Source organism: Parasteatoda tepidariorum, chromosome 3 (assembly GCF_982258835.1).
Source record: "Parasteatoda tepidariorum strain Cologne lab strain chromosome 3, Ptep-v5.0, whole genome shotgun sequence".
Taxonomy (NCBI): Eukaryota; Metazoa; Arthropoda; class Arachnida; order Araneae; family Theridiidae; genus Parasteatoda; species Parasteatoda tepidariorum.
In genome coordinates, this window is record NC_141757.1 from 106873010 (window position 1) to 106900097 (window position 27088).

The 27088-nt window shown below is 28.4% G+C and overlaps 1 protein-coding gene across 4 annotated transcripts in view; it reads left to right on the forward strand.

Moving 5' to 3' along the window:
* Positions 1-6913: 6913 nt before the first annotated feature.
* The window catches only part of LOC107453971 (TGF-beta receptor type-1), a 755412-nt gene continuing 735237 nt past the window's right edge, over positions 6914-27088 (forward strand). Inside the window, exon 1 of one of the 4 annotated variants that reach the window (XM_016070992.5) lies at positions 6914-7414. The gene's annotated coding sequence lies outside the window, so the exon portion shown is untranslated. The remainder of the gene's footprint in view (positions 7415-27088) is intronic. The other 3 variants (XM_087159876.1, XM_043045483.3, XM_087159877.1) reach the window with 3 other exon arrangements.

Sequence of the window (27088 nt, forward strand, 5' to 3'; positions counted from 1 at the left end):
CCTGACTAATTAAATTTCTTTTTAAATTTCCTCTTCCATTTATGTCATAGCTCAGAGGAGCTGAAAAATATTAGTCAACAATAATTTCTTATGAAATTAAACTTGATTTAACGGTTAATTACATAAATTCTAACATTCCTTTTCCACTTTTATTCAATTGCTGAAAATATATAAATTAATTAAGATTGGTTCAGGGATTAATTAATTTCAGTATTGCTTATTTCACAGCACTTGAGGGCTCGCTTTTGATTATTCACGATTTGTTGTTTTGAATTCTTTTAGAGTAAATAGTGATAACGTACGAAATTTATTTCATTATAACCTTGATAATTAAATAAAAAGCTTTAAGTTTTGTTTTAGTCGACATTACAAACTTTTTAATATGATTAAAATTAAAATACATAATTATATTAAAGGATTAAGAAAAATAAAATGTTATACCTATATAAAAAATATTTCGTGGTCTAAAGATTTAAAAAAAGTAATAATAATAAATAATGATAATTTTAATAAATAATGATAAATAATAATGATAATGATAAATAATAATGATAATAATAATGATAATAATGATAATGAAAATAATAATAATAATGATAATTTTAAAGTCTACAAGAGGGTTAATTTTAAGAAAAAAAAACAGTAAAACTTTTAATTTTAGTTTTATTAATAAGTTTCTAATGATGCGGAGGAAAAAAAATTTCCTGCATGACTGAAAAACTCGTTTTGCTATAATTTATGCAATGAACTATTTAATTTTAAGCATGTTAATGTAATTTATTATATTATAAATAGTTTTGTTAAGATTAAAACAAGACAACAATAACGTTCATACCCCCAAGATCATAAATTTATTGAAAGCAAAATAAAGAATTAATAAAATAAATTAAAATAATAATAAGATAAAGCCCACTGGAAGGTTAGTTTCTTAAAAAAATAATGTGTTTAAATTTGATTTGATAATGAGTGCTAACAGTGGCAAGTGGTGACTTATTAAAAAACTTAAAAAAGAGACAGATAAAGTATTATTATCATTTTCAAAATTTTAGAAACATATATTTGTATGTTTCTGAATTCAGAAACATATTTCAGAAACACACATTTACTTGAAACTGCATTTCTAATTATTAACCAACTGCAGGAAAATCGAATTATTGAGCTACTGCACTATTCTCCACTGAAAATCAAATTTAACACTAGAAAGACTGAAACTTAGTATATACCTATATTGCTTGCTCAAAAGCAGTCACGGGATTGTGAAAGAATAAAGAAATTTGTTTAAAATTAATTTTCAATATTTTTTAGATCATTTACAGGTTATTAGTATATATTAACAATAAAAATATTATATGTTGTACAAAAAATCACAAAATTCTAAGAAATTGCGTCATTATATACACCATTGTTTTTCTAATTGAAATTAAAAGCAGTCAAAATGACTTCCTTAGGCAAATCTAGTGTTAAAGAACTTATTATAAATGATCTGACTTGCTTAGAATTTCGAAAACATGTACCAAGATGTTACTTTTTAAATTTACACGATTTTTGGTTTGATTCCCCGTGATAAAGGGTGGAAGGGAGTTGATCAGATTGCCTCAGTGGTTTAGAATCCACTACAATGCAATGTCCCTGGCAGTTTCAGGGACGAAATTGTCTCTGAAAAACTGTCAGATTCTGAACTGTTGATTGATGAGTGAGAATGATAGTTAAGGTCTCCCAACCATGTTCTCTCTGAGGAAATTTGTGTTAGCGTAGTAGTTGCAAGCGTCAGCAAAGTATGTAGATCATCATTAAGTATTAATCCCAATCTGCCCCCAATAGCCCATGAGGGGGACGCAAATTCCCAAACTAAACTATCATGGTCACAATAAACTCGAAATATCGTCAATATACAATGAAATGCATTTAAACATGTAGTTTTGTAAGCATATTCAAGACCTGACTCTACTGTAGAACGTTAATGAAATGGTACTGAGAATTATATTAATGATTGGATTGGAAATGAAACTGCAAGTTTAAAATAAACATTAATTGAGTTTATTTTGAATTAAAGATTATAAGTTATTTTTCTTTCATTTCATGCGTAATCAAGCTATTTTTATTTTAAAGTCTGTATATTAACTATGAAATAGGAAGTTGTACCTTTAGTTTAAATTTATTATTTATGTCTTTATAACTAAGACTTACTTACATAGAAATATATTTATAGAAAAAAATTCCTGTTTTCTAATGCTCCAATTTGCTTCAAATTTCCGAAATATGAACCAACAAGTTACTTTTCAAATTTACAAGATTTTTTATTTTGATTCCCAGTGATAAAGGATGGAGTTGATCAGATTGCCTTAGTGGTTCAGAATCCACTATAATATAATGTCCCTGGCAATTTCAAAGACGGATTTATCTCTGAAAAACTGTCAGATTCTGAACTGCTGATTGAGGAGAGAGAATGATAGCAAATGACTTACTACCATCATGTTCTCTCAGTTGAAAATCGCGTTGCATTGTGTAACGTATTTGAATCATCATTAAGTATAAATTCCAAACTGCCCCCAATAGGCCATGAGGGGGACGCGGATAGCCAAACCAAACTATTATGGCAAGAATAAACTCAAAATATCGTCAACATTAAATGAAATGCATTTAAATATGTAAATTTGTAAGCATATTCAAGACCTAATCCTACTGTAGATTGTTAATAAAATGATACTGAAAATTATATTAATGATTGTATTGGAAATAAAATTGCAAGTTTAAAATTAACATTTATTGAGTTTATTTAGAATCAAAGGTTATAAGTTATTCTGTTTTCATTTTATGCGTAATCAAGCTATTTTTTTAAATGTGTATAATTATTACAAAATCTTAATTTTTACCTTTTGTTTTTATTTATTATTTTCAAGTCTTTTCCACTACTAAGACTTACATAAAACAAGTGCAATTTACAGAAAAAAATCCCGTTGTTCCCTTTTTTTTAAAATAATCATCGGCGTTTAACAGCCTATTTTATTTCATATTTGCGACTACCAATATTCGTGACCTCGTTATTTTGAAACCAATTCAGCATACAAGGAACAATCCCACCATTTACTAGTTGTTTTCTTCTATTTTTTTTTTGAGCGAAAATAACCAATTACTAAATTACATGCAAATGAAAACCTTTAAACTTCTTATAGTTATTATTACCTCAAATAGATTCTAACACTTTATATGACTACCAATACGAAAATTTTACGTCAATACTATGGTTAATGCAAACAGAGAGTATACGAATTAGCCAATCATGGCTGGGATTCGATCCTTGATCATTCCACACATCTTAATTTAATTTAAACAACAAAAAGAATTCTCAATGTCTAATTTTCTTTTAAAAAAATATTTGTAATTCGTACCTGAAAATAATTTTGCCACGTATTGCTGAAAACTAACATTTTATCCATTCCTGCTCAGAGTTTTAATCTTTAAGGTCTGCATTTGTATGCTTAAAACTTTATATATCTTTTTGTAGTAACTTGATCATAGTATTTTTTTTTTAAATTTTACTTGTAACAAAATTATATTACCTTTCCTGAATGAAACTAAAAGCTTTGAAAGTTTATTTCTTTATCTGTGACAATTTTTATTTTTGGAGCACTGTCCAAGTACAATTTCACTTCAGCTGGTGCGACAAATTACTATTATACACTACCCTACAATAATGGAAGAAACACTTTGAAATTTCTGAAATTTCTTGAAATTTTTTGAAATTTCTTTTAGTTTCTCAAGAAATACTTAGAGGATTAATTTGCAACTTTAGAGGTAATTAGTTCATGCGATTTTTCATACATTTTAATAGGGATTAAAACTTTCAGAAGTTTCAGGAATAGACAGTAAAATACTAAAGAATTTTGGAACACCCTATGCCATAAAATCAAGAAATAAGCATGTAAATAATACTGATTACTTTGGTTGATATGTGTTATAACTGCATAAAATTTCATACATCTAGCTTAAATATTTATGGAGATATGGATATTTTTATGAAAAACTTATTCTTGTGGCTTGCATTTTTTTGTTATAACATTAAAAATTTTCAATAAAACTAAATAACATTTTTCAAGCAATTAAAAAAATCGTTTTTATTATTTTGTATATATTTGTTTGGGAACCAACAAAAACACATCTGATTTGAATAAATCAAAATTAAAAGAAGTTTCTAACAATTCTCTAAGTAGTTTTTGTATTTTTAAAAAGAAAGCTCAAAATGATAAATGTTTTTTCACAAATTTTATTTTGTACTATTAAATAAGATTTATTAAAAAAGACACTGGCATTGGGGGGGACCATTCCTCATAAATGTATAATAAAATCAGTAAAAATATGCTTTCTTTCGCCTGTTTTCTTCCCTAGTACCATCTCAGTTTGGTGTTCGGATGAACGATTATTGTACGGTAGTATCATTTGCTATTAAAATTTATCTTTTGGTACAAAATGAAATTTCTAGAAAAGACCTTATCATTTTCAGCTTTTTTTTTTAAAAGAAATGCAAAAAGTACTTAAAAACTTGCTTGAAACTCTTTAAATTTCTAAGATATTCGAATCAGACTTTTTTCAGTAGTTGCCTTTTTCTCACTGGTTTATTTCAAACAATATATATTCAAAATAAAAAAAATTTACGCGTTCAAGAGTCACACTTTTTTCTTGTTCATGGATTCATTTTCAACAAATGGAATTGTATTTATACATTTATTGTTACACTTCGAAACAAAAGCTTGTGTGCTCTTACAACGACGAATTGTAAGTTCTTGTAGAGTTGAAAGACAAATATTTCAGACTAGAGAAAGTCGGTACAACTATGCATACAAGGTTCTGGCGTGATTCGAACCTGCTACCATTCAGATTAGATTGTAATGTGGAACCTCCATAGGAACTTTTGTGTGACTAAGGGTGCACATCTCAACCAATGATAATGGGGGGGGGAGCGACGGTAGCTCAGGAATGCTCATCTTCCAATGAGGTGTTCCAGGTTCAAGTCCCTGAGATGGTTGGTCGCTTCGATTCCTTCTCTTTATTTGCAACGGTCAGAGTGCTGACGTAAATTATCGTCAGCAGTGATGGATCATTCCTTTGCCGCTGGGCTAACTATGGGATTTTTCGTGGTTTCCCCCTGGATGTAACGCAACTGCATGTTAGTACCAACAAAAAGTAGTTCATGGAGGTTAGTTTGTCCCAATGCTTGATCCAGGAGTTCACATGTCTTACCTGTATGGCTTCGGTTCGAAATTCCAAGGGCACGAAGATGAACACTGATAGCTGTGAATTCAAAACTGGGTCGACTGTTCAATACTGGCTATAAAAATTAAATAAAATAAAATACTAACAGGAATTAGACTCTAGAAATAACAATTCCTTTTCCATTTAAGCGCACTATATAATAACGTCTATGAAATGCATAATAACGTAATTAAAACAACATTTGTTTTTGTTTTTAGTCGTACCTGAACACCACTGTTGCCACTGTTATTATTATTTAGTTAAACAGTTTTTTAAAGAAGAAAATATATATATATATATATATATATATATATATATATATATATATATATATATATATATATATATATATATATATATATATATATATATATATATATATATATATATATATATATAAAGAGCCAAAAAAACTGGTATACCTGCCTAATATCGTGTAGGGTACCCGCGAGTACGCAGAAGCGCCGCAACACGACGTGGCATGGATTCTATCAATGTGTGAGATAATTAACACCATGAATCCTGCAGGGCTGTCCATAAACCAGTGGGAGTAAGAGAGGGTGGGGATATCTTCTGGACATCACGTTGCAAGGCATCCCAAATATGTTCAATAATGTTCATGTCTGGGGATTTTGGTGGCCAGCGGAAGTGTCTGAATTCAGAAGAGTGCCGTAATATATATATATATATATATATATATATATATATATATATATATATATATATATATATATATATACATATATAGAGACCGTGAAAACACATTTAAAACGAAGAAAAAATATATATATAATAAAAAGCTGGAAAAAAATAAATAATTTTATTTTCTTTATCAGCTCACACGATTACATTCGCAAAAATAAGTGCTTTCCAATATTGTATCAATAAAGCCTAAGCAAGATATAACAATACAGTAGTGCGAGGAGCACTCAAAAAATTTGAAATAAAATAGAACACAATAAGTATAAAATATATATTACGCAAAAAACAGAACAAAACACAAAACTAAATTTATTAAGCGAGTAGCGAATTCAAATGAATTTTCGTGTACCGGAATATTAAATTAAATTTATATACATTAAATTTGGTATAGGCTAGTAAAATATCCTCCAAAACCTAAATTTTAAATAATAGTCCAAAAAAATATTTTTTAAAAAATTACTTCTTTAAATTATCAAGAATATCCTTTAAATGTATTTTACAACTATAAACAATAAAAAATATCTAAAATAGTTTTTTTTTTAAAGTATCCTCTTAACAATGGCTAAGACGACTGATTCCTTGATATTTTCTGTGTGTGATAATCATCTAACGAAAAATTTGCATTGAATAAGAAAATTTGTTTACATTTGTTCATTGAAAATTTGTCAATTTATGGAAATCGTATCCATATTTTACAACTAAAACTTAGTGAAACGAAAGTTTTCCATAGCTACGTATATTAAATTTGATTTGATTTTATCAATTTTCGTTTCCTTTTAAAAAATATTTTTACTTATTCAAAAATTCCTGTTCCTAAAATGAAACTTAAGAAACAATTTTAAATCACAATTTTGTTTCCGAAAAAAAGAATATTTACAGGAAATAATTTTTTCTTTTACAAGAAAATCACTAGACAGCCAAATCCAGCGATGAATCGCCAAAAGTATATTCTTCTCTCAATCAACGGTATGTGTTTTGTTCGAGTCAGAGGAGTCGAAGTTGAAAGAATATCTACTCCTCTTCCTTCATCTGTAGGAAGGACGGAAATATTACGTAATTTAGTCTCTCGTGTTTACGCATCTTTCATGCTTGTCTCACTAAAATAAAGTATTCAATTTGTATTGATTAATTGTATGTATCAGAAGAAATTATAAGTTATTTTTCCGATTGAAAATGCGTCAACGTCTGCAATTTGTAGTCATCTGTTTTGACATGCGTTATTCTACGTACACATCTACCCTAATGAAAGAAGTATTTGGTTGTGTGTATCAGCTGTTTTAAAAGCATCGTAAACCACGTGTTTGAATGCACGTGATAGAGGCATAACATTTCGACTTGACGTTTCGCTACTCATCTGAGAATGTGATTTTCCAAATCGAACTTTCTACGATGAATTATAACTTTTCTATTTTAAATTGTTGGATTACCCTACCGACGTTAAGTTCGAATTCCGGAAAAAAAGGTGAGCAATTTTTACATTTAGGATAATTAATTGTTGAAACACTATTTTTTTTCAAATTGATTGAAATTTGTTTGATATAAATACATAGCTTGAAATGTTTATGTTAATGTTTATTAAAATAATATTTTTCTTTGAAATACATCAGTATTATTTTTGTGCGTCTGTAATGATAGAATTTTGTTTTGTATGCTCAAGTTTCAATAATAAAAATTGAATGAAAATATGCTGTTCACCTACATAAATATTTTTTACCGATAAACTCTTGTTAAAAAAATATTATTTATTAAAAAATATATATTTAAGCGACTGAGAATTATGGAACAATCAAAAATGTTAAAATTCATCGAAACTTTCGTAAATATATTAGTAATATGAAAAAAATTAAAATTACTTAGTCTAACAATGAAATTTTGGTATCAATGTCGATAAATCACATTTTAGTGAATAATACGAAACATTTTTAAAATTATTAATTGGTGACTTTAGTAAGTAAGGCATAAATAACGATATAATGATCTAATAGTTCACATGGTCACGGAATCTGACTCCAGGACAGCCAAAAATCCAGAACCAGTAAATGGCTTGATGCCAAAACTCTAGTAAGTAAACAAAAATATTTTTTAGAGAAACAGATTATCTTATTAGGCATGAAATATACCTAGTGTTTTTATTTTTCGCCTTCTGAATTTCTAAATACCGACATAATTTGTAATACACTCGTTAAATATAAAATTAAAGCAAATTAAATTTCAGTTTATTATTATGATATTAATAGATTTAGTTTCATTTATGAATGATTAAAACTATGAGCTTTGAACTATATTATTGTAAGCTATGAGACTATATCCTATTTTGTAAATTCTAACTGAAAAGAGTATAGATCATTTTTTAAAAATTAACCTTTTTTTGTGATTTCTGAATGCTAATATTGTATAAAACATAATTTGCAAAGATTTTTGTACACAGTTCTAAAATATTTCTAATTTAAAAAATCAAGTTTCTATTTTTCTTAAATGTTATTTCATTGAAATTTAAAACTGTTTGGTCGATTTGCATTTAGTTTTTATGATGTTGCAGACAATCCAATTTCCTACACAGTCAGCTCTTTTGAAATTAAAAATTTCAAAATTTTTATTTTCTACGCTAAGCTTTCACTGCTAATTTTTATACAGAAATGTAAAGAAAAGTTTTCAAAGTATTTCATTTCGAAAATCAGATAATTTAATTAGTTATAATCTCATGAAAATAAAATTTTGATGCGTAAACAAAGTCTCGGAGGAAAAATGAAGAAAAAGTTTTGTGGGAAACAGGAAACTAGTTTGAAAATTTGAATGTGCTACATAGAGATACAAAAAATCTATGTAACTCGGAATAACTTTTATTCTAATGATCAGATTTTCAGGGACTAAGTGCCAATCTTAAAGGGTTGAAGAATCATTTTTAACTATGCTATCTATTACTTAGTGTTAACAATTATTAATTTTTGGAAATCAGTCACAAAATGTATCTTTCTTGGATAAACATACATTTTTTAACAGATTTGGATCCCTTATAATTTAAAAATATGCCAAGACGTGGTGGCTCAGAGGATAACGTTTGCCTCCTAATGATGCAACCCATCCCAGTGGTGGCTTGTTGATTCGAATTCTGCTCCAGGCGCACCGACCACAGTACTAATGTAAAATATCCTTAGTGGTAGACGGATTATTGGGTAGAATCACTTTTCCGTCGAACTGACATTGGGAGGTTTTCCTCTCCATGTAACGTAAATGCGGGTTAGTTCCATCAAAAGTCTTACACGAAGGCTTTTTTATCACAATGCTTGATCCAGGAGCTCGCTTGTCTTCTGTTTTGGGTTCAAAATTACAAGATTGCAGAGTGGAACATTGATAGTCGTGCACTCGAAAATGGGTCGGCTGTTCTGCGGCAGTCATTAAATAAAATAAATTTAAAACGTGTGGAATATCCACAATCTTGAAAATATTAGTCAAAAAACCTAATTTTGTGGAAAAAGTTTTTTTTTCTTCATAAAATGTTTGGTTTTTATTAAAAGAATTTTTTTCTCAAAAATCTAATTTTGTAAAAGGGCTTTTTTTATAAAATGTAGGATTTTTTATAATTTTTTTTTGTCAAAAACCTAATTTTGTGAAAAAATGTATATTTTTTATAAAATGTATTTTATTTAAAAAAAAAAAAGGAATTTTGTGTCAAAAATCTAATTTTGTGGAAAAGTGTTCTTATCATAATTTTTGTTTTGTCTCATTTCGTATCTTTATAGTGAACGTTATGGAACCCTTTATATGACCATTTCTTTCTAGTTATGCAATATTATGTTAAAATTATGTTATGGTAGTTATGTTATATTATCTTAATTTATGATTATGTCTAGCTATGTTATGTTAAAATATTTTTAAAATCGAGATAGATTTATAAAAATAAATTACTTTAGTTTATTACAAAAAATATTAACTTTAGTTTTGGTTGGAAGGTTCGAGGAATTGCTTACATTTTTACCCGCTCTATAGAATTGGCCATAAACCTAAAATTCTATACTAATAAACAACAGAATATATAATTATGTGTTGATAACTACACGTAAACTCGATGAGTGATGTCCATATGAGCAAACGTATAACGCACTAGAGAAAATAGTTTCACGGTATTGGTCTTTTTTCTTAATTGACCCCACACAAACCTTTGCTATTACTTATAAGCTCAAATTTCGAAAAACGCTTTCAACACATTATTTTAGACTATAATATCAGATTTGGTTATTGCTAGAATATACTATGGTGTCCACTGTAAAAGTGAAATCTACAAAAAGTGTAATGAAGATATTTTTTAATAATTTTTTTTAAAATGTACGAGTATGCTTGAGTTTTATCCATGGTGGTTTAATTTATATTTCAATAAATGATCTGACGCATATAACGTGTAGTTGAAAGAAATATATTATTTGTAAAGGGAATTAGTATAAAAAATTAGTAAAAGAAAAAAGCAATAATTTATCATGAATGAAATATCCATCATATGACCGAAATACATATATGATTAAAATATTTCTCGCATAGTATGAATGAAATATATCACTTATTGTTTGAAGGAAAGATATCTCGGTCATAGTATGAATGACCTCATACTAAGAATCTATTAATACTAGCTATCGTTCTATAGGTCTCAACTAAAACGTCCTAAAATTATCGAAACTATTTTCTTTTGTAAGGACCGTTAAGATACCTGGTTAGATCACAATTTATCAAAATTCAAAAACAAAAGACAATTACAATAATTATTTATTGCATCGATGTAATAATACTTTATTATTTAACAATTACAGTTTTCACGGTGTCACAAAATTTAAAATTATTTACATACATAATTATACTAATGCAGATCAATGAAGTGATTTGCATTTATACGATTTTTATTTTTAAAATTGACTAAACGGTGACATCATTAATTTCTGAATAACATAAGAACATATAATTTATTTTTTAACGCTGTGCGTGCTCTTAAAAATATGAAATGAAAAAAATCAAGTTCCATGCGCGTTTTCGTTGCATTTTGTATGAAATGTAATGAATTGGATTTTTATAACAGGGATTCAGGAAAACAAAATCCAAGAAATTTAAATTCGATTCATGAATAATTAATGAGGTTACACGAAGAAAATAATTTTGACTGTACATTGTTGGCAAAAGCTTGTTTAATACAATGTATGCAAATTCTTAAGCTTTTTCATCCAAGCCTTTTATAATAAGGAACACCGGCCTTCTTCTAAGCCAGGTAAATCAATTTGTGTGTAACTTTCATAGAAAATTTTTAGTTTATTTACATTTTTATTGAGTGCATTGTCTTTTTCCGTATAATCAAAAACGTGTATGTGTTATTTTTATTACTTGGTTTTATTAATGCTGCGCAGTGCCTACAGTTTATTTTTGGTTTGTAAACCGTTTATTATTACTTTTTATTTTATTAACTGAAATCCAAGACTTTGACAAACAAATTATAACTTTTTCGTTTTATTATTGAAAACTAACTAGGTTTTGTACATAAACTAATAATAACATAACACGGGTATCTGTATACTGCTATTAGTTAAGTATCTTTTTCATATTGAAACATTTAAGATGAACTGTGATCAGTTTATGTTCACTTTTTGAAGAATTACAATTACCAATTTATACAATTACAAATACAATTTATAATATGATAATATATATGTTATCGTCAGTGTATAAAATTTGGAAATCTATACAATTTCTAACAATTGCATAAAATACACTGGTGAAGTATGATATACTAAGTATATTTCTCACATTTCCTAGATATTCTATAGAATGTCAAACCGGCAAAACATGAAATAATTATTTCACTCATTGCATAAATATTTCATAGAATAACTAATGACAAGCTGGAAATGTATGAAATAATTAATAATTTATGCATTACCTAAACATTTTTTGAATGAATAATGAAATTCTGCAGTCATTCTGTACAATGAATAGACAAGATATATAATTTTTATATTTAATAATTTGCCTACAGAGCATCTGTTTTCTAAAAAATGCCTAGGTTTTCTATAGAACAATTAAGCAAAGTATAATAATTTCATTTTTAATACAATTCCGCCATTTCCTGCATTGAAAGTAACATACGTGCTCATGGGAAACTGTGTACTCGTCCAAAACTACGATTATTAATGAGATCTTAAAAACTGAAGCTGAAAGATAATGTGAATACTTCATTTGCTTCATAAATTACAAAAATTGAAAAAAAAATCATTTGTTTTAAGCACTTAAAAAATAGATTACTTAACGACAGAAGTGCCTCAGTAACCGTCACTTGGAAATACAACCTGCCCTGATTGACCTTTAGGCTACCGAGATTTTTCTAGTTGTGCTTTTTTTTACATTTGCATTTACTTTGCGTTTACTTTTTTTAAAAAATCCTATTCTCTTCATTATCCTCTCGTGAATCTTTAGAATAGGTGCCCATTTTTGAGCTCTCGAGACGTGCTAACTTTTTTCCGGCGTTATAATTCGTGAAACAAATGCAATATTTACTTCATCAAACAAAACTTTGAACTTTTTTTTTATGCTCGAACTGCCATCTAAAAATCCTTACTATTATAATTTTTAGGCATTTATAAATAAAGCATTTATCCTATAACACTTCAGGTATTTATCACATAGCATTTTAAATTTACAATGCTCAATTTCGATTTGAGAATCATTTTCATCTTCATTTCTTATTTATTCGTATAAAATTTGAAATAGAAAAAAAAATCTTAAATTCAATATAAAAACGAATTAAATTGTTGTGGAGAGAGCTGTGAGAACCACTGTAAATATATTTAGCCGTCTATCGTTATAACTTAAAAGTGGGTTGACATTTAATATGAGTATTTATTTTAAGAATCCCACTTCCTCGAAACTTGTCTGTAAATATGATGGCAGTTTGAGTGAAGACTCAAGTGAAAAATAGAGTTTTAACTTAAACTTTAATCAATATATATATATTTCTATAAATGTTGACGTTTCTGAACCGTCTCGTATATCAAATATAAAATAATTTACAGAACGATAAAATATTTTGCATTCATCCATTAGTATTTTTCACAATGAAATTTTAGCAATTTTCTGTTAACCTCTGCCCACAAAGTATTTAAATGTTTATTTTAATCATAAAAATTGTCAGTACCGCAGTGGATGGATCGTAAAGACACGGTTCCCAATGAAACACCCAAGCCAAGCATTACTGGCTACTGTCAGTAAGCAGGTGGGTGACTACTTTGATCAGCCTCCTCAGGGACTGAGGGTACCCGGTATCGGTCCTCGTTAAACTAGTCTTCGCGTGCAGTTCGTCGGGCTACTAAAGTGAAGAAGCCATCCCATCTGCAGAGGATGAAAATCGTGAAGGCACATCTGCGGATCATCCTCAGGATCCGCAGATGTTTCCGAGATGTTCCGCAGATGTTCATGTTTCAGAGACCGTCGCTAATAGCTCATTTTGCAGGTCTAGGACGGTCGTAAATAAAGTACCAGCCATCCATAAAAAGTACCAAAAGTTTATTTTTTCTATTTATAAAATTACTTCATAGAGAAGTACATGTAATAGAAGTACATGTAAGAGAAGTAGTACTGTTTATGGACGTGGGTATAAATGATGGTTTAAATTATAAATAACATCCTCATTGAATGAATGCTCAACGAAAGAGACATATAACAACTAAATTTAATTAATTTAATAACCCGATTAAGATCATTAAATGTGAAAGGATAGGCTCAATATACTGATTAGCCACACTTTCTTTTCAAAGGTGACATTTTTTTAACGTAGATTGTTTCTTTTTTTTTCAGATACTAGCTTCGCGAATTTCGTAATTTCCTCTAAATAATTGCGATATACACATCTGAAGCATTTTATTTACTTCATGAAATCATGGTGATTTTTTTAAAAAAATGATCTCATTCTATCGTAACTGTGGCTTATCGTTAAATTAGTCCTAAAACTTTAAATCCAATGATTAAAATCAATTTTTATTATATAAGAAACTACAACACAAAAAATACGTAATTTCTTCCATTTCAACTAATAAAACTGTTTCCAAAATGCTTTCATAACATCAACTTATAAAACATTTATTCGTAACTTAAAATTTAAATGAAAAATTATTATTTTATTTTTTATGCGACTATGCTTTATTTTTTATATATTTCTGATTTGAACCTTCTGTTGTAGTAGTGCTCTTATTAGCATTGATAGTTGACTTTTTATTTTATTCCGTTTTATGGTAAATTCTAATAATTATTTAGTTTCAAAAATTTGAACAAAATAAGAAACAATTTATCACAGAACAATATATCAATATTTATGTATAATAGTTTTTTTGTTGTTGATGTAAATAGAGCAAGATTTGAACATGAACAAACAAAAAGACGCTTTGTTGTGACGTCATCTCAGCAGATTTTCAAAATTTAGTTTTTGACATAATTATTTAATTCAACTCTGTTATTTGATAAATTCTACTGTAAATAAAGGGAAAAATTATATAGTAATCATAAGCAAGGGAACATGACTATAAAAAAAATACTTATTCAAAAGGATTAATGATGCAGGCCAAACATACGAATATTTGTTTTACGCTACAGGAACATATTTTTAAAAAAATAGAGTAAAAGAACTATTTAAATCAAATCTTAAATTACCAATTAAATACTAAGAAAGTTTAATTCTATCTTCTTTGATACTGGTATCTATTAAAAAAAGATTCAAGCATTTTCTTGCAATTAAATGAAGCACATATCCAGGCTATTACATATTGTTTCACGAATTTAATTAAATATTATTAAATAAAACCATATATTTAGCTAGTAATTAGAGTTATTATAAAGTGTTTCCATTCTACCTCATATTGAAAAAAAGGACCACATATATTTTACATGAGAATGTGAACTTTCAAAAACTTTTCTTTGCTGTAGATTTAGAAATTTAGGTCAGGTAAAGTGTAAAAAGTTCTTATCAAACCTTATAGCCAAATAAACTATAATTATTCACAATACTAAAAATAAACGTTTCAAGTAAAAAACGAAGTATTTTAAGTGACAATTAAATTTTTCAATTAGAATGTTTAAGAGATTAAATATTTAAGTCACTGTACTTTTTCTTAACAAATTATTTATTTTTGCTACGTGTGCAAGGACAAGTTTTTAAGTTTTTTAACGTATATAATTTTTTTTAATAATTAACATCGCCTGAAGTACAGGCTGAATTCTTAATTAATATTTAAATAACGAAAGCAATTAATGATTTAGGTTATGTTTATTTAAACATTAAATGAGAGTTTTGCAAATTTTGTTTTTCAACAAACAGTAAATTAACCACAAATAAACCCTTTTTACTAATATTAAAAAAAAATGCATACAACGATTATAAAATAATCCTAATTTTTCAATTTCAAAATGAGGTTTTTAAATATGCAAAAAATTGCTCGAAATTCTTAAGTGATATTTAGTTTTATGTAATGTAATGTAAAGTGAGTCAATCAATCAGGTTATATGCACACTCGCAACATCTCTTGAAAATATCTAATTAAATGTGAAAGCTGTATTAACATGTCATGCACAACCACGTGATTAGACACAATCATGTAACTAGATATATGTTCAAAATTATTTGAAATAAATGCTCTATTTGTATTTATTACATCCATAATGACTTTAAATTACGATATACTTAATATTAACTTTGTACTTAAGTGGTTACTATAAATTCTCGAAATTTTTATTAAATTTCTTGCTTAACAATACTGAATGTGATTTGAAAAATTTTGTTTCTGCTTTTAAATATGAATTTTATTTTAAATGCGTATTAAAATCTAAGCAATAAAGTCAGTAATAGCTTTCTACAGCTGTGCAATGAGAAAGAAATCTATAAAAACTCTTTTATTTACATTCCAATATTCTTTTTTCACTTAAAAAAGTAAATTAAAAGGATGTTAGTAAAAATGTATCTTATCTAATTTTAGTATTTACAGTTTATCATTTGCGTGTCTTTTCATTACATTTTTATCATTATATTTATCTAAAAATGATGAGGCTTTCAACAGTCTTAAGAAAACCTCAAATTCTACATTCACGCCCATATTATCACAAACTATACTGATTTTTTTTCCACTTTCCTTTTTATTAAAAAACATTTATAAATGTTAAATGTTTAAATACATTTATCTGTTCTAAATGAGCATCTTAATTAAACTTCTACATTTTTTTCCTTTTAAAAGGGGATGGGGGAATGCGAGTGAAAAAATAGTTGGAAATTGTTTTGCAAGTCACCACTTGCAAAACAATTTCAAACTATTTTTGACCTACTACTTTACTTACTAATTTCAAACTATTTTGATTATTAGTGAACCGACAAGGAAAAGTATGCCAGCATCGAAAAAACAAACACAGTTGTAAATAAATAACTCAATTATGTTATACTTTTCGCATTTGTGTTAAAGTTTTTTTTTTTTTTTTTGCATCACATTGTATTTCTTTCTTTAAATATTATATACTTTAAATTTAGTATTACAAAAGAATTTTCCCTTTTTTTTATACTTAGAGAAATGTTTAACGTGTTTTAATAGTTTTAGTTTCTTTTTTCATTTCCTTTCGTATTTTTTTCCTTATTCTTGTAAGAACACAATACACTTTCCCTGTTGCCCGAGAACTGTTTCCATGCAGAAAGTAATAAAAATCCCAAGGTTTCTTTTCAGTTTCTTCCATAAGACAGTAATATAAGTTAACAGTTATTAACTGCGATCAAGGCATCAAGGTCACAATCTAGGCATTAAACTGAATTGGTGACTGTTCCCATCCCAAGGCTATAAATATTTTTTAGTTAAACACTTTTTTTATTCGTAAAAAAAATAAATCTGAGAGCAATATTAGAATAATGTGTATTCGCGCACTCCTACTTTCAACGCAATTATAACTTTGTTTTCTTTAATTAACGTTATTGATAGCTGTTTTTATTTATGGTGTAACATTGAATTTAAAATCTTATTCTTAAAGTATTGTTATAAACTAGTAGAAACGTTTTAATGAGACCTAGGTTTATTCAGGGTGCGTAGCGTTTCTAAAAGGTTCTTAAAGATGCTTTTTTCATAGGGTGTTTTTAAAAAGTGCTTTATTTTCCCTTTCCCCCCAAAAAAACGCAAATAGTGCTCTGTTTTCCTTTTAGATTTTTTCTTTACCATGCTGATTTTCGCTACGAATTATGCAGAAAGACAATGTTCACATTGTTCTATTCTACCTCAATTAATTCAACCTCACTTAATTCACATTAATTCAACCTTCAATTAATTCAACCTCAATCTATTTCGGCGCATCGTCAGTCCGTAGCGTATGAAAATGCCATTCAATTAGCATGATTAAAAAATTTTGGCAATTGTCGAAAACAGTGCCAAGAGGTTTTTTTTTAACATTACGGTTAAAACCAGATAAAACCGTCAACTCTCAACAACTTTCCAACCCTGCCTAATTATTATATTTTTTAAAGTGCTTAAAAATATTATTTGAGTGCCTGAAAAGTGCTTATTTTTTGTTGAATAATTTGGCTTTGCACCCTATTATTTATATCTTAAGAATGATATCATTTAATTATTAAAAAAAGTTGCAACCACTTTTGCTTTAATATCATTTGTGTTTTTTGAAATACTATATACAGTGGTGGTCAAAAGAGTGGATATTTTTTGAAAGTTTCATGTTTTTCAACTTTGTGTGCTTGTAGAATATATTAATTTTAACTTAAATACAAACGTTTATATATCAAATTGAAGGTAATTCAATGTGAAATTTTATAATAAATACAGTATTACAATATCTGTATTACAAAAAAAGTTATGCAACTAATAGTAAGATCTATCTTAGATTTGCAATTTTTTAAAGTGATACTTATACAATCAATACTTAGTAGGATAACCCTTATTTTTTAAGACAGCTTCACAGCTTCTTTTTATCGAGTGAACGAGTGTTTGGAGTTCATCTTTCGTAATCACATGGTGCCAAGAATCAATTATAGTATTTATTGGATGGACATTTTTTTCGTACAAGTATTTTCAAACGTCGCCACAAATTTTCAATTGGATTGAGATCAGGGCTGTTTCCTGGCCATGGTAATATATCTATGCCTTTATTTTGAAACCATGCTTTGCATACTTTTTCTGTGTGGCATTAAGCTGAATCCTGCTGAAAAATAAATGGTGCATTGTTGGGGAAGAGATCCCTGATGGAAGGTATCAATTTTGGTTTCAGGACAGTTTCGATGCATTTTTTGGCATTCAGGATGCCATCAATCACTTGAATTCGGTCCACACCATCTGTAGACATACATGCCCAAATCATGACATTTGTTGAGTTTTTTTTTTTTTTTTTTTTTTTTTTTTTGTAGTTGCTTCAATGCAATCAGGAGATGAAGTGCTTCACTTACTCTACGTCTTGCGTATTTTTTACCATCACTACCAAAGAACGATCTTTTATATATGACCATTATTTTTGCGCAAAATTTAGTTTGATTCGTGGTGGCTCAGAGGATAGAGCTCTCGCCTCCCAATGAGGATACCTGGGTTTGAATCCTTGCCATGGCTGATCGATTTGACTCCTTCATTTAATTTCCAATGACCAAAGTGCTGAATTAAAATATCCTCAGTTATAGATGTATCATGCTCTGGTGTCCCCTCTTTAGGTTAACCTTGGAAAGTTTTCGTGGTTTTCCTATCCATGTAACGCAAATGAGGGTTAGTTCCATCAGAAAGTCCCCCACGGAAGCAAATTTCTCTCAATACTTGATCCAAGAGTTTCCTAGTCTTCTGGATTGGTTTCAAAATTACAAGGTTGCGGCGTTGAACAGTGATAGTCGTAAACTAAAAATTGGTCTGGCTGTTCAAAGACATCTATAAAATAAAATAAAATTTAGCAAATAAACCACTGACAGAACATTTCCGTTTTAGTTCGTTATGACGTTTTGGTCTATATCCGCCTGAAATCCAGTGTCCAATAAGTTGAACATTTGGTACTATTTTATCACTTATAAAATACTTTAAAGAGTTTTATTCGAGTTGTAAACCTCCATAAGATGATTGTCTAATTAGAAATACAATTGGATTTACCCTCATTAGTTAAAATTTTTAATTACCTTGAAAAATCATAAGAATGTTAAGAAATTTGATTCAAGTAACCATTTTGGCCGTTTTACGGCATATAAATATCTCATTATTTAAGACTAGATTACTTTGTTTCTTCAACAAAATGCTAAGAAATACACAATGACAGTATCCTACACTATGCCACTGTGTATGAAATGCTAAAAAATAAAATCTATCATTGTTAATATAATTATGAAATTGTTTTAAAAAGAGAATTACGTTAAAATTAATGCTTTTTAAATGTTCTATTGCATTTATGAATTTACTTTCTTCTAAGCTACATATTTAAAATTAAAACTTTTTCCTCAATTCCTTAAATCTCAAGCCTCAGGAGGATTCTGTGACAACCGCGAATACGGTTTAATCTCTACAAAGGGAAAGTTTGAAAATACATTTTCCTAAGTCAACAAACAAATTAGAAATAAACTTGGAGTTACGTGGAATCTGATACGAATACATATGTTACCGGCATAGTATCAAACACCGGCAATGCATAGAATGTCTAGTCATTATATAGAATACCGGATGTTTCAAGGCAAAATATGAAATGTGAGAAGTATTACATACTTTCCCTAGGCATTGTATAAAATGCCTAGGTATTCTATAGAATGCCAAATGTTTTTTAGGCAAAGTATGAAATAGACGTCCTGATGAGAGTATTATGTAAATGATGTGCATGTTACTGTGAATGACCGAAGTCGGTGGTTGTTGATTTTCACCGGTGAATGTTGACAATCACATAGCCGCTTTGGTGAATGTTCGAAACATTTATTACATACATCCGATTCGATATTAATTTATTCGAGGATATCATTACATTTATTCGATATTTTAATACTTACTGACGATAGAGTAGAAGAAACATCAGTGTAGGGTATATCGGGCAAATGTATACCGGGCAATGGCACTTAACTAGACCTAGTAGGACTAACCTTTGGTAAATGTCCAAAATATATACTAGGTCTAGTGCCACTGCCCGGTATACATTTTCCCGGTACATCCTACACCGATATTTTTTTAAGGTCAAGCACCATTGCCCGGTATACCCTACACTGATGTTTCTTTAAGGTTCAGTGCCACTACCCGGTATACATTTGCCCGGTATATCCTGCACTGATGTTTTTTTTAATGTTCAGTGCCACTGCCCGGTACACCCTACAATGATATTTTTTGAAGGTCAAGTGCCATTGCCCAGTATATATTTGGCCGATACTCCAAACACTGATGTTTCTTCTAATCTATCGTCAGTAAGTATTAAAATATCGAATAAATGCAATCTATCGTCAGTAAATATTAAAATATCGAATAAATGTAATTATATCCACGAATAAATTAATATCAAATCGGATGACGTTTTGAATTTTTGAATGACATTTTGACGAATCGGAGATGTATTTTATACTTTGCCGGTTTCTCATTTGGCACTCTATAGAATGCCTAAGCAATGTGTGAAATATAAATCATTTCATACTTTGCCGACTAATTTTAAGCATTCTATACAATGCCTAGGCATTCTATACAATGTCGGATTTCATACTTTGCCGGTAACATATATAAAGGAAATTTATAATTTATTAATTGGAAACTTATTATTTTGATGTAAGTGTCTTAGGTAGTTTATTTGCATGTAGTTGTGCTTTCAATAAAACTATGAAAGTACAAATTTAGATTGAAAACGGCAATTGGAAGCAAAACAATTTAACCTAATACTCGATACTGAAAATGAAATTATTACATAAAGTAAACCAGATTTCGAATCTTGTGTTATTAAGCTTTTCATTCAAGCTAACTTAAAGCAACTTACCTTTAGAAATTGAAAAAGTTATTTTTTTTTAAAAAAAAAAACCTTTTTAATTAAATTTTTTTAACTGTGTAAACTGTAATATCTTTACAACAATGAAACAAATTACATTTCTCCCTGTCTAATAAGTGCTTAAAAATTGATACAATGGAAAGAAATCTAATCGATTGCATGGACTTCGATGTAAAAGTGAAATCGATCATCTCCACTCTTAAGGGCATCCAGGTTAAAGTTGTCATTATCTTAATCAATTTTTAGCTTCCAGTTCTGAAATCGAAAAAAAAAAATTGCTACTGCTTATTGTACTTAAATAATTCATGCATCATACTAAATCTGTAATTGCATTTTCAATATTAATTTACTACCTGTTTTATAATATAACTTGTAATTATATAAGATAGATGCACATTGAAATGTGTTTGTGTTCAATATGTTATGATATTATTTTTGGGATATCTTTTAATTTGTTGTGTTACTAAAGGTTACATTATAACTGTTTTCTGTTCTTGTCTATGTTGATTTAGAGAAAATATTGAGTAAGTAGGTGCCATATGTTAGTCCCGAAATAATTCATACATTATACTAAATCTGCAATTGCATTTTCAATATTAATTTCCTATCTATTTTATAATATAGCTTGTAATTATATAAGATAGATGCGCATTAAAATGGGTTGGTCTTCAAAATGTTATGGTATTATTCTTAGGATATCTTTTAATTTGTTGTGTCACTGAAGGTTGCATAATAACTGTTTTCTGTTCTTTTCTACGTTGATTTAGAGAAAATATTAAGTAAGTAGGTGCCATATGTCAGTCCGTAAATCAAATGGTACCGGGCCGCCCTAAGGAACAATGTTGGTGTATTTTTCTTTCGGGTTTGTGCAACTTTCTATGAAAGAGAGGTTAACTGGGTGCTGAGGCACGCCATCTAAAGCCACACCAATACCACGAAAGTAACTGTATTTTACACTGAAGACATATTTAAATACAATTACATTAAAATTATTAAATACAAACCATCTAAAATTTAAACAATCATCGTCCGCCCCTCCTTCAGAGGGTCGCGGACAAACTATCAAGCGTTGACCGGTCCGCGGTGATGAAAAGGTTGGGCAGCACTATTCTACGTGCACACAGTCCATTGAATTTACTTATTTAATAAAAGTTAAATAATCCACAACAGTGATTAAAAACTCGAGTGTCAAAATACCATAATCGGCATTTCAAACATCGTAATTTATGATAAATAGTTACTTTCTTTTAACAGTATAGAAGCATTTAAAATTCAATGACAAAAAATCATTTTCAATTTAATGATACATCATAGCTTTCGATTTAATGACATGAAAACATCGTCAGTTAAATGATTTTAAATTGTTTTTAACTTAATGATATATGATCGTTTTTAATTCAATAATAATTAATCGCTTGAAAATTAATGTTCTGCAATCGTTTTTGTCGTAGATACATAATCACTTTCTATATAATAATACGTAATTGATTTCATAGTATATAATAGATTCCAATTTATTTGATAAAATATCGTTTTCAATGTAATGATATATTTTTATTTTCATTGTAATGATACACAGTAGTTTTTAATTTAATCATAGTTTAGAATTCAATAAGTTAATGTTTTTATTATAGTAAGTTTCTCTTGATATTATTAACAACTATTTTTTGAGAATTAGTTGTTTAAATTACGCTTAATAAGACATTTTTTTTAAAAAAATTACATTTCATACAAAAGTGAGAAAGGTGTTTTGTTTTTAATATTGGGGTTCAGTAAGCTGTTTTACTTTTGTGAAATAATATTTTTCGAATACAAAACGAAATTCGTTTTCATTAAAAATGGAAACAGAAAAAAAAACAGAAAAAGAAAAAAAAAATTTTAATTTTTACTCAAGCAAAACTGGAAAAAATCCTTTATTTTTAAATTTATAAAACAATTTAAGTGAAAAAGGGTGGAATGGTTATTTAATTCGTCTGTATTAAATATCTAGAAATTCTAATTCCTTATCCACTCATAAATTCGGCCTTGCCTTTGCTATCATGCACGAATAAAAGTAACTAGAATAATTCAATACGTATTTTGTACTGCGTTGCATTTTCCCGATTACTTACTGATCAAAACAATATGAAATAGTAAGACAATGTTACAATAATAAAAACAAAAATTGTACAAAGTATATAAAAGGATAACAGAAGTATAAAATCATGATTATTCTCCATTTCCAATATAAAGTCTAAGTGTTATATCATGAACATGCGAAACGTGCTTAGCGGCGAATCTATTCTGTTTTGTTAACAAATACATGTAATGAAATAAAAATGCCTTTCGACATATGGCAATGTAAAAAGATTTTTTTCAGCTTCAGACGCAGAAATAAAACAGTTATAATGGACAGTGCATGCCACGTACATTTGAATAGGGGGTGATGCCCTTCAGATAAAATTTAAAAAAAATTATTGTAATATCAGAACCAAATTTTGCAAACTTTTTCAGTTTTCCCGGAGGATTTTATTTTTATATTTAATGTGGTGGCAAAATGCATAGAATCACATTTTATTCTATTATCTACTCTATTACATACAAAAAACATTAAGAAAATTAAGAACAACAATAAGTTTATTTATATGTTACTGTTTATTATATTATATGTATTATTGTATGTTATATTAAAAGTTAAGTTATTTTCCAGATTTTTAAAAAAAAATTATCCTTTTTTTTCCAGTTTTTTTTAAATTATTATTTTTCTTCATCCCCCCCTTTTTTTCATACGTCTGTAATTTTCCTTTGTTTTATCTTCATTTCGATCATATATATATATATATATATATATATATATATATATATATATATATATATATATATATATATATATATATATATATATATATATATATATATATATATATATATAAAGTTCAAAATGAAGAATAAAACAAAGATAAATTATAGACAAATGAAAAAAAAAGGGGGGGGCGGGGAAATAATAAGTAAAAAAATAACAAACAACAGTTTATTTAAAAAAAAAAAATAAAGATTAAATTTTATTTAAAAAAACCGGACAAAAAACCGGAAAAAAAACTTACCGGAAACTTATTGTTTTTCTTAACTTTCTTCGTGTTTTCTTGTATTTATATATATATATATATATATATATATATATATATATATATATATATATATATATATATATATCAGGTCAGGGGAATATGGGGGCCAAGACATGACTTGAAAGTAACTGGAATGTTCCTCGAACCAATCCATGACGATTCGACCCTTATGACGTGGTGCATTATCCTGTTGGTAAACACCATCCCCCGCAGGAAAAACTGTTGCCATGAATGGGTGAACCTGGTCTGCAACTATATTCAGCTTATGTAGCTTAAAGACGTCAGGGACTGCTCTATGAGGATTATGGGTCCTAATGTAATGGCTCTTCAGTGTATCTATATATATATATATATATATATATATATATATATATATATATATATATATATATATATATATATATATATATATATATATATATATATATATATATATATATATATATATATATATATATATATATATATATATATATATATATATATATATATATATATATATATATATATATATATATATATATATATATATATATATATATATATATATATATATATATATATATATATATATATATATATATATATATATATATATATATATATATATAGAGAGAGAGAGAGAGACTCTGGTAGTGCTCATTAGGGATTAAAATTTTATGAAGCTCCAACATACAATCTCAATTTCATTGGCTTTACTCTTCCATTAGGAAAACGCTATTTTGAAAAGCGTAATATTTGGCAGGTATGCAAAACTAATATGGATATAAAATTTTTTGCGTTTTTATGCTCTGGTTTTTTATGTAACGTTTTCGTACGTTGTAACGTTAATTTCAACTGGTTTAGATTTGTCAGTGCGTTTTTATGTAACGTAAATGCGTGGAATTGATTCCGCTTTTTTTCAGGACCCACAAGATTTTTTCCTCCTTTTTCTTGAACCGAAATTTATATTCTATACATATGAATTTCGTATACGAAGTAACATCATGAATTTTAATACATTCGGTTTTTAATTTTTTACGATTTATATTTATTAAAGGATACACGAGTGTTGGCAGATAAATAAATCTTGATGGACTGTGATGGATTTAAACCAAGGCTGATATGAAAAACATAAAAATAGATTTTGTTCCAATTTAGATAACTCTCATAGTCGAAAATTCACAAATCAACAGACTTTCTATGTTCAACTCTTAGTTCTCGCACTTAAATTTTGAGGTGCATTGAGTCATGGAGGCTTTGGGGATAGAGCTCTCGACTCCCAGTAAATTGAACCGGGTTGAAATCCCAGAAATTGCTGCTCGAAACGAATTACGCACTTGATTCTTGCCGACTACAGTGCTGACGTAAAATATCATCAGTCATAGACAGTCGTAGATCAGTCGTAAAATATCATTAGTCGTTCGTGGTTTTTCTCTCCATGTACATGCGGGTTAGTTCCATCAAAAAAGTCCTCTTCGAAGACAGATTTCGCCCAGTACTTGATCCAGGAGTTCCCTTGTCTTCTGGATTGCTTTCAAAAATTCGAAGACTACGGAGTTGAGCATTAGTAGTAAAAATTTGGGTCGGCTGTTACGACGGTTATAAAATAAAATGAGGTACATAGTGAGCTTCGCAGGCTCATGATAGCTGTAATAGTTGTCCACACAAAGGAATCAAGGCTCAATTTACTAGCAGCACCCAAGTCGGGAAATGGCATTGTAGCAGCGATATGCAGACCACCTACAGGCATATAACGTCATTTCTAGTCACAAGTTACTCTGAGATTGATGATCTGAGACACCCTGTTTATGTTAATATAGAGTCACACATTTTCAGATCAGTATTGGAAGGATTATTTGAATGTTTAAACCGACGGTCCACCTATATAAATCATTTATAAAAATAACAGTCTGAAACCATTTCTCACTGTTGTCAATGCTTTTCTATTGGTTAGAAAAATCATAAGATTCCTTAGATGGCAAAGAATATTCTAAAATATTCGGCTTTTATCAGCTAAAAATTAATGAAAATTAATAAAGTATTTTTATCTGTAAAATATTACATGTTAATTTATTATATGGTAATTACTTGTAATATTTATTTATAATGTATTCTAGTGTTATTCTCAATCGTATTTAAGCTTTTTTTTTATTTACTATTTCAAATTAAACGCTTGAAATTAAAAATGGCATTGCTTAATTACAAAGTTTTCCTTTAATGATAAACATATTTAAAAACATAAATTACTTTTACAATTATTGAACAGTGAACCGTGGTGGCTCAAGGGATAGAGCGTTCGCCTTTCAATGAGGTGAACCGGGTTCGAATCCCAGCGATGGCTGATCGTTACGAATCCCGCTTCTGGCTTAGACCGACCACAGTGCTGACATTAAATATCCTCAGTGGTAGACGGATCATGGGTAAAAGTCCCCGTGCCGTCAGGCTTACCGTGGGAGGTTTTCATGGCTTTCCTTACAATGGTTCGAAATTACAAGACTATGGAGTTGAACATTAGTAGTCGTATACCCAAAATATTGGATCGGCTGTTCAACAACGGTTATAAAATAAAATTATTGAACAGTAAGCTATAACTACTGTACAACCAGCTTTGTGTAAAATTGTGGCCAGTAATACTAATGCTATTGAAATAATGATGAAAACATTTTTAAAGTAATATTTCGAATTAACTCTTCGCACAATTACTAAGTGATCTCCCTTGCGAAAAACATTTAACGAGTTTTTTTTTTAAAAAAAATAGTAACCAAAAATAGAATTAGAACTTGAAAAATTAAGTGCAAATTGGAAATGCAATGGTAAAAGATGTGTAGCAAGATGATTCAGTTTAAATTTTATCCCAGTAGTATCTGTAGAAAATTATATCTGTAGAGCATAATCTATTAATACAATGAAAATATTTTTGGATACTTTAATTGAATACTTTTTTTAAATTTTGATGTTACATCTTTCTTATATTTGAGAAATAAAAACTAATTGTGTGAATAAAAAGAGCAGGGGAAATGTCTGTTTTATTTGCTGTACCACTTTAGAAATCGTGCGCATAAGTTCCAACAATTTAAAAG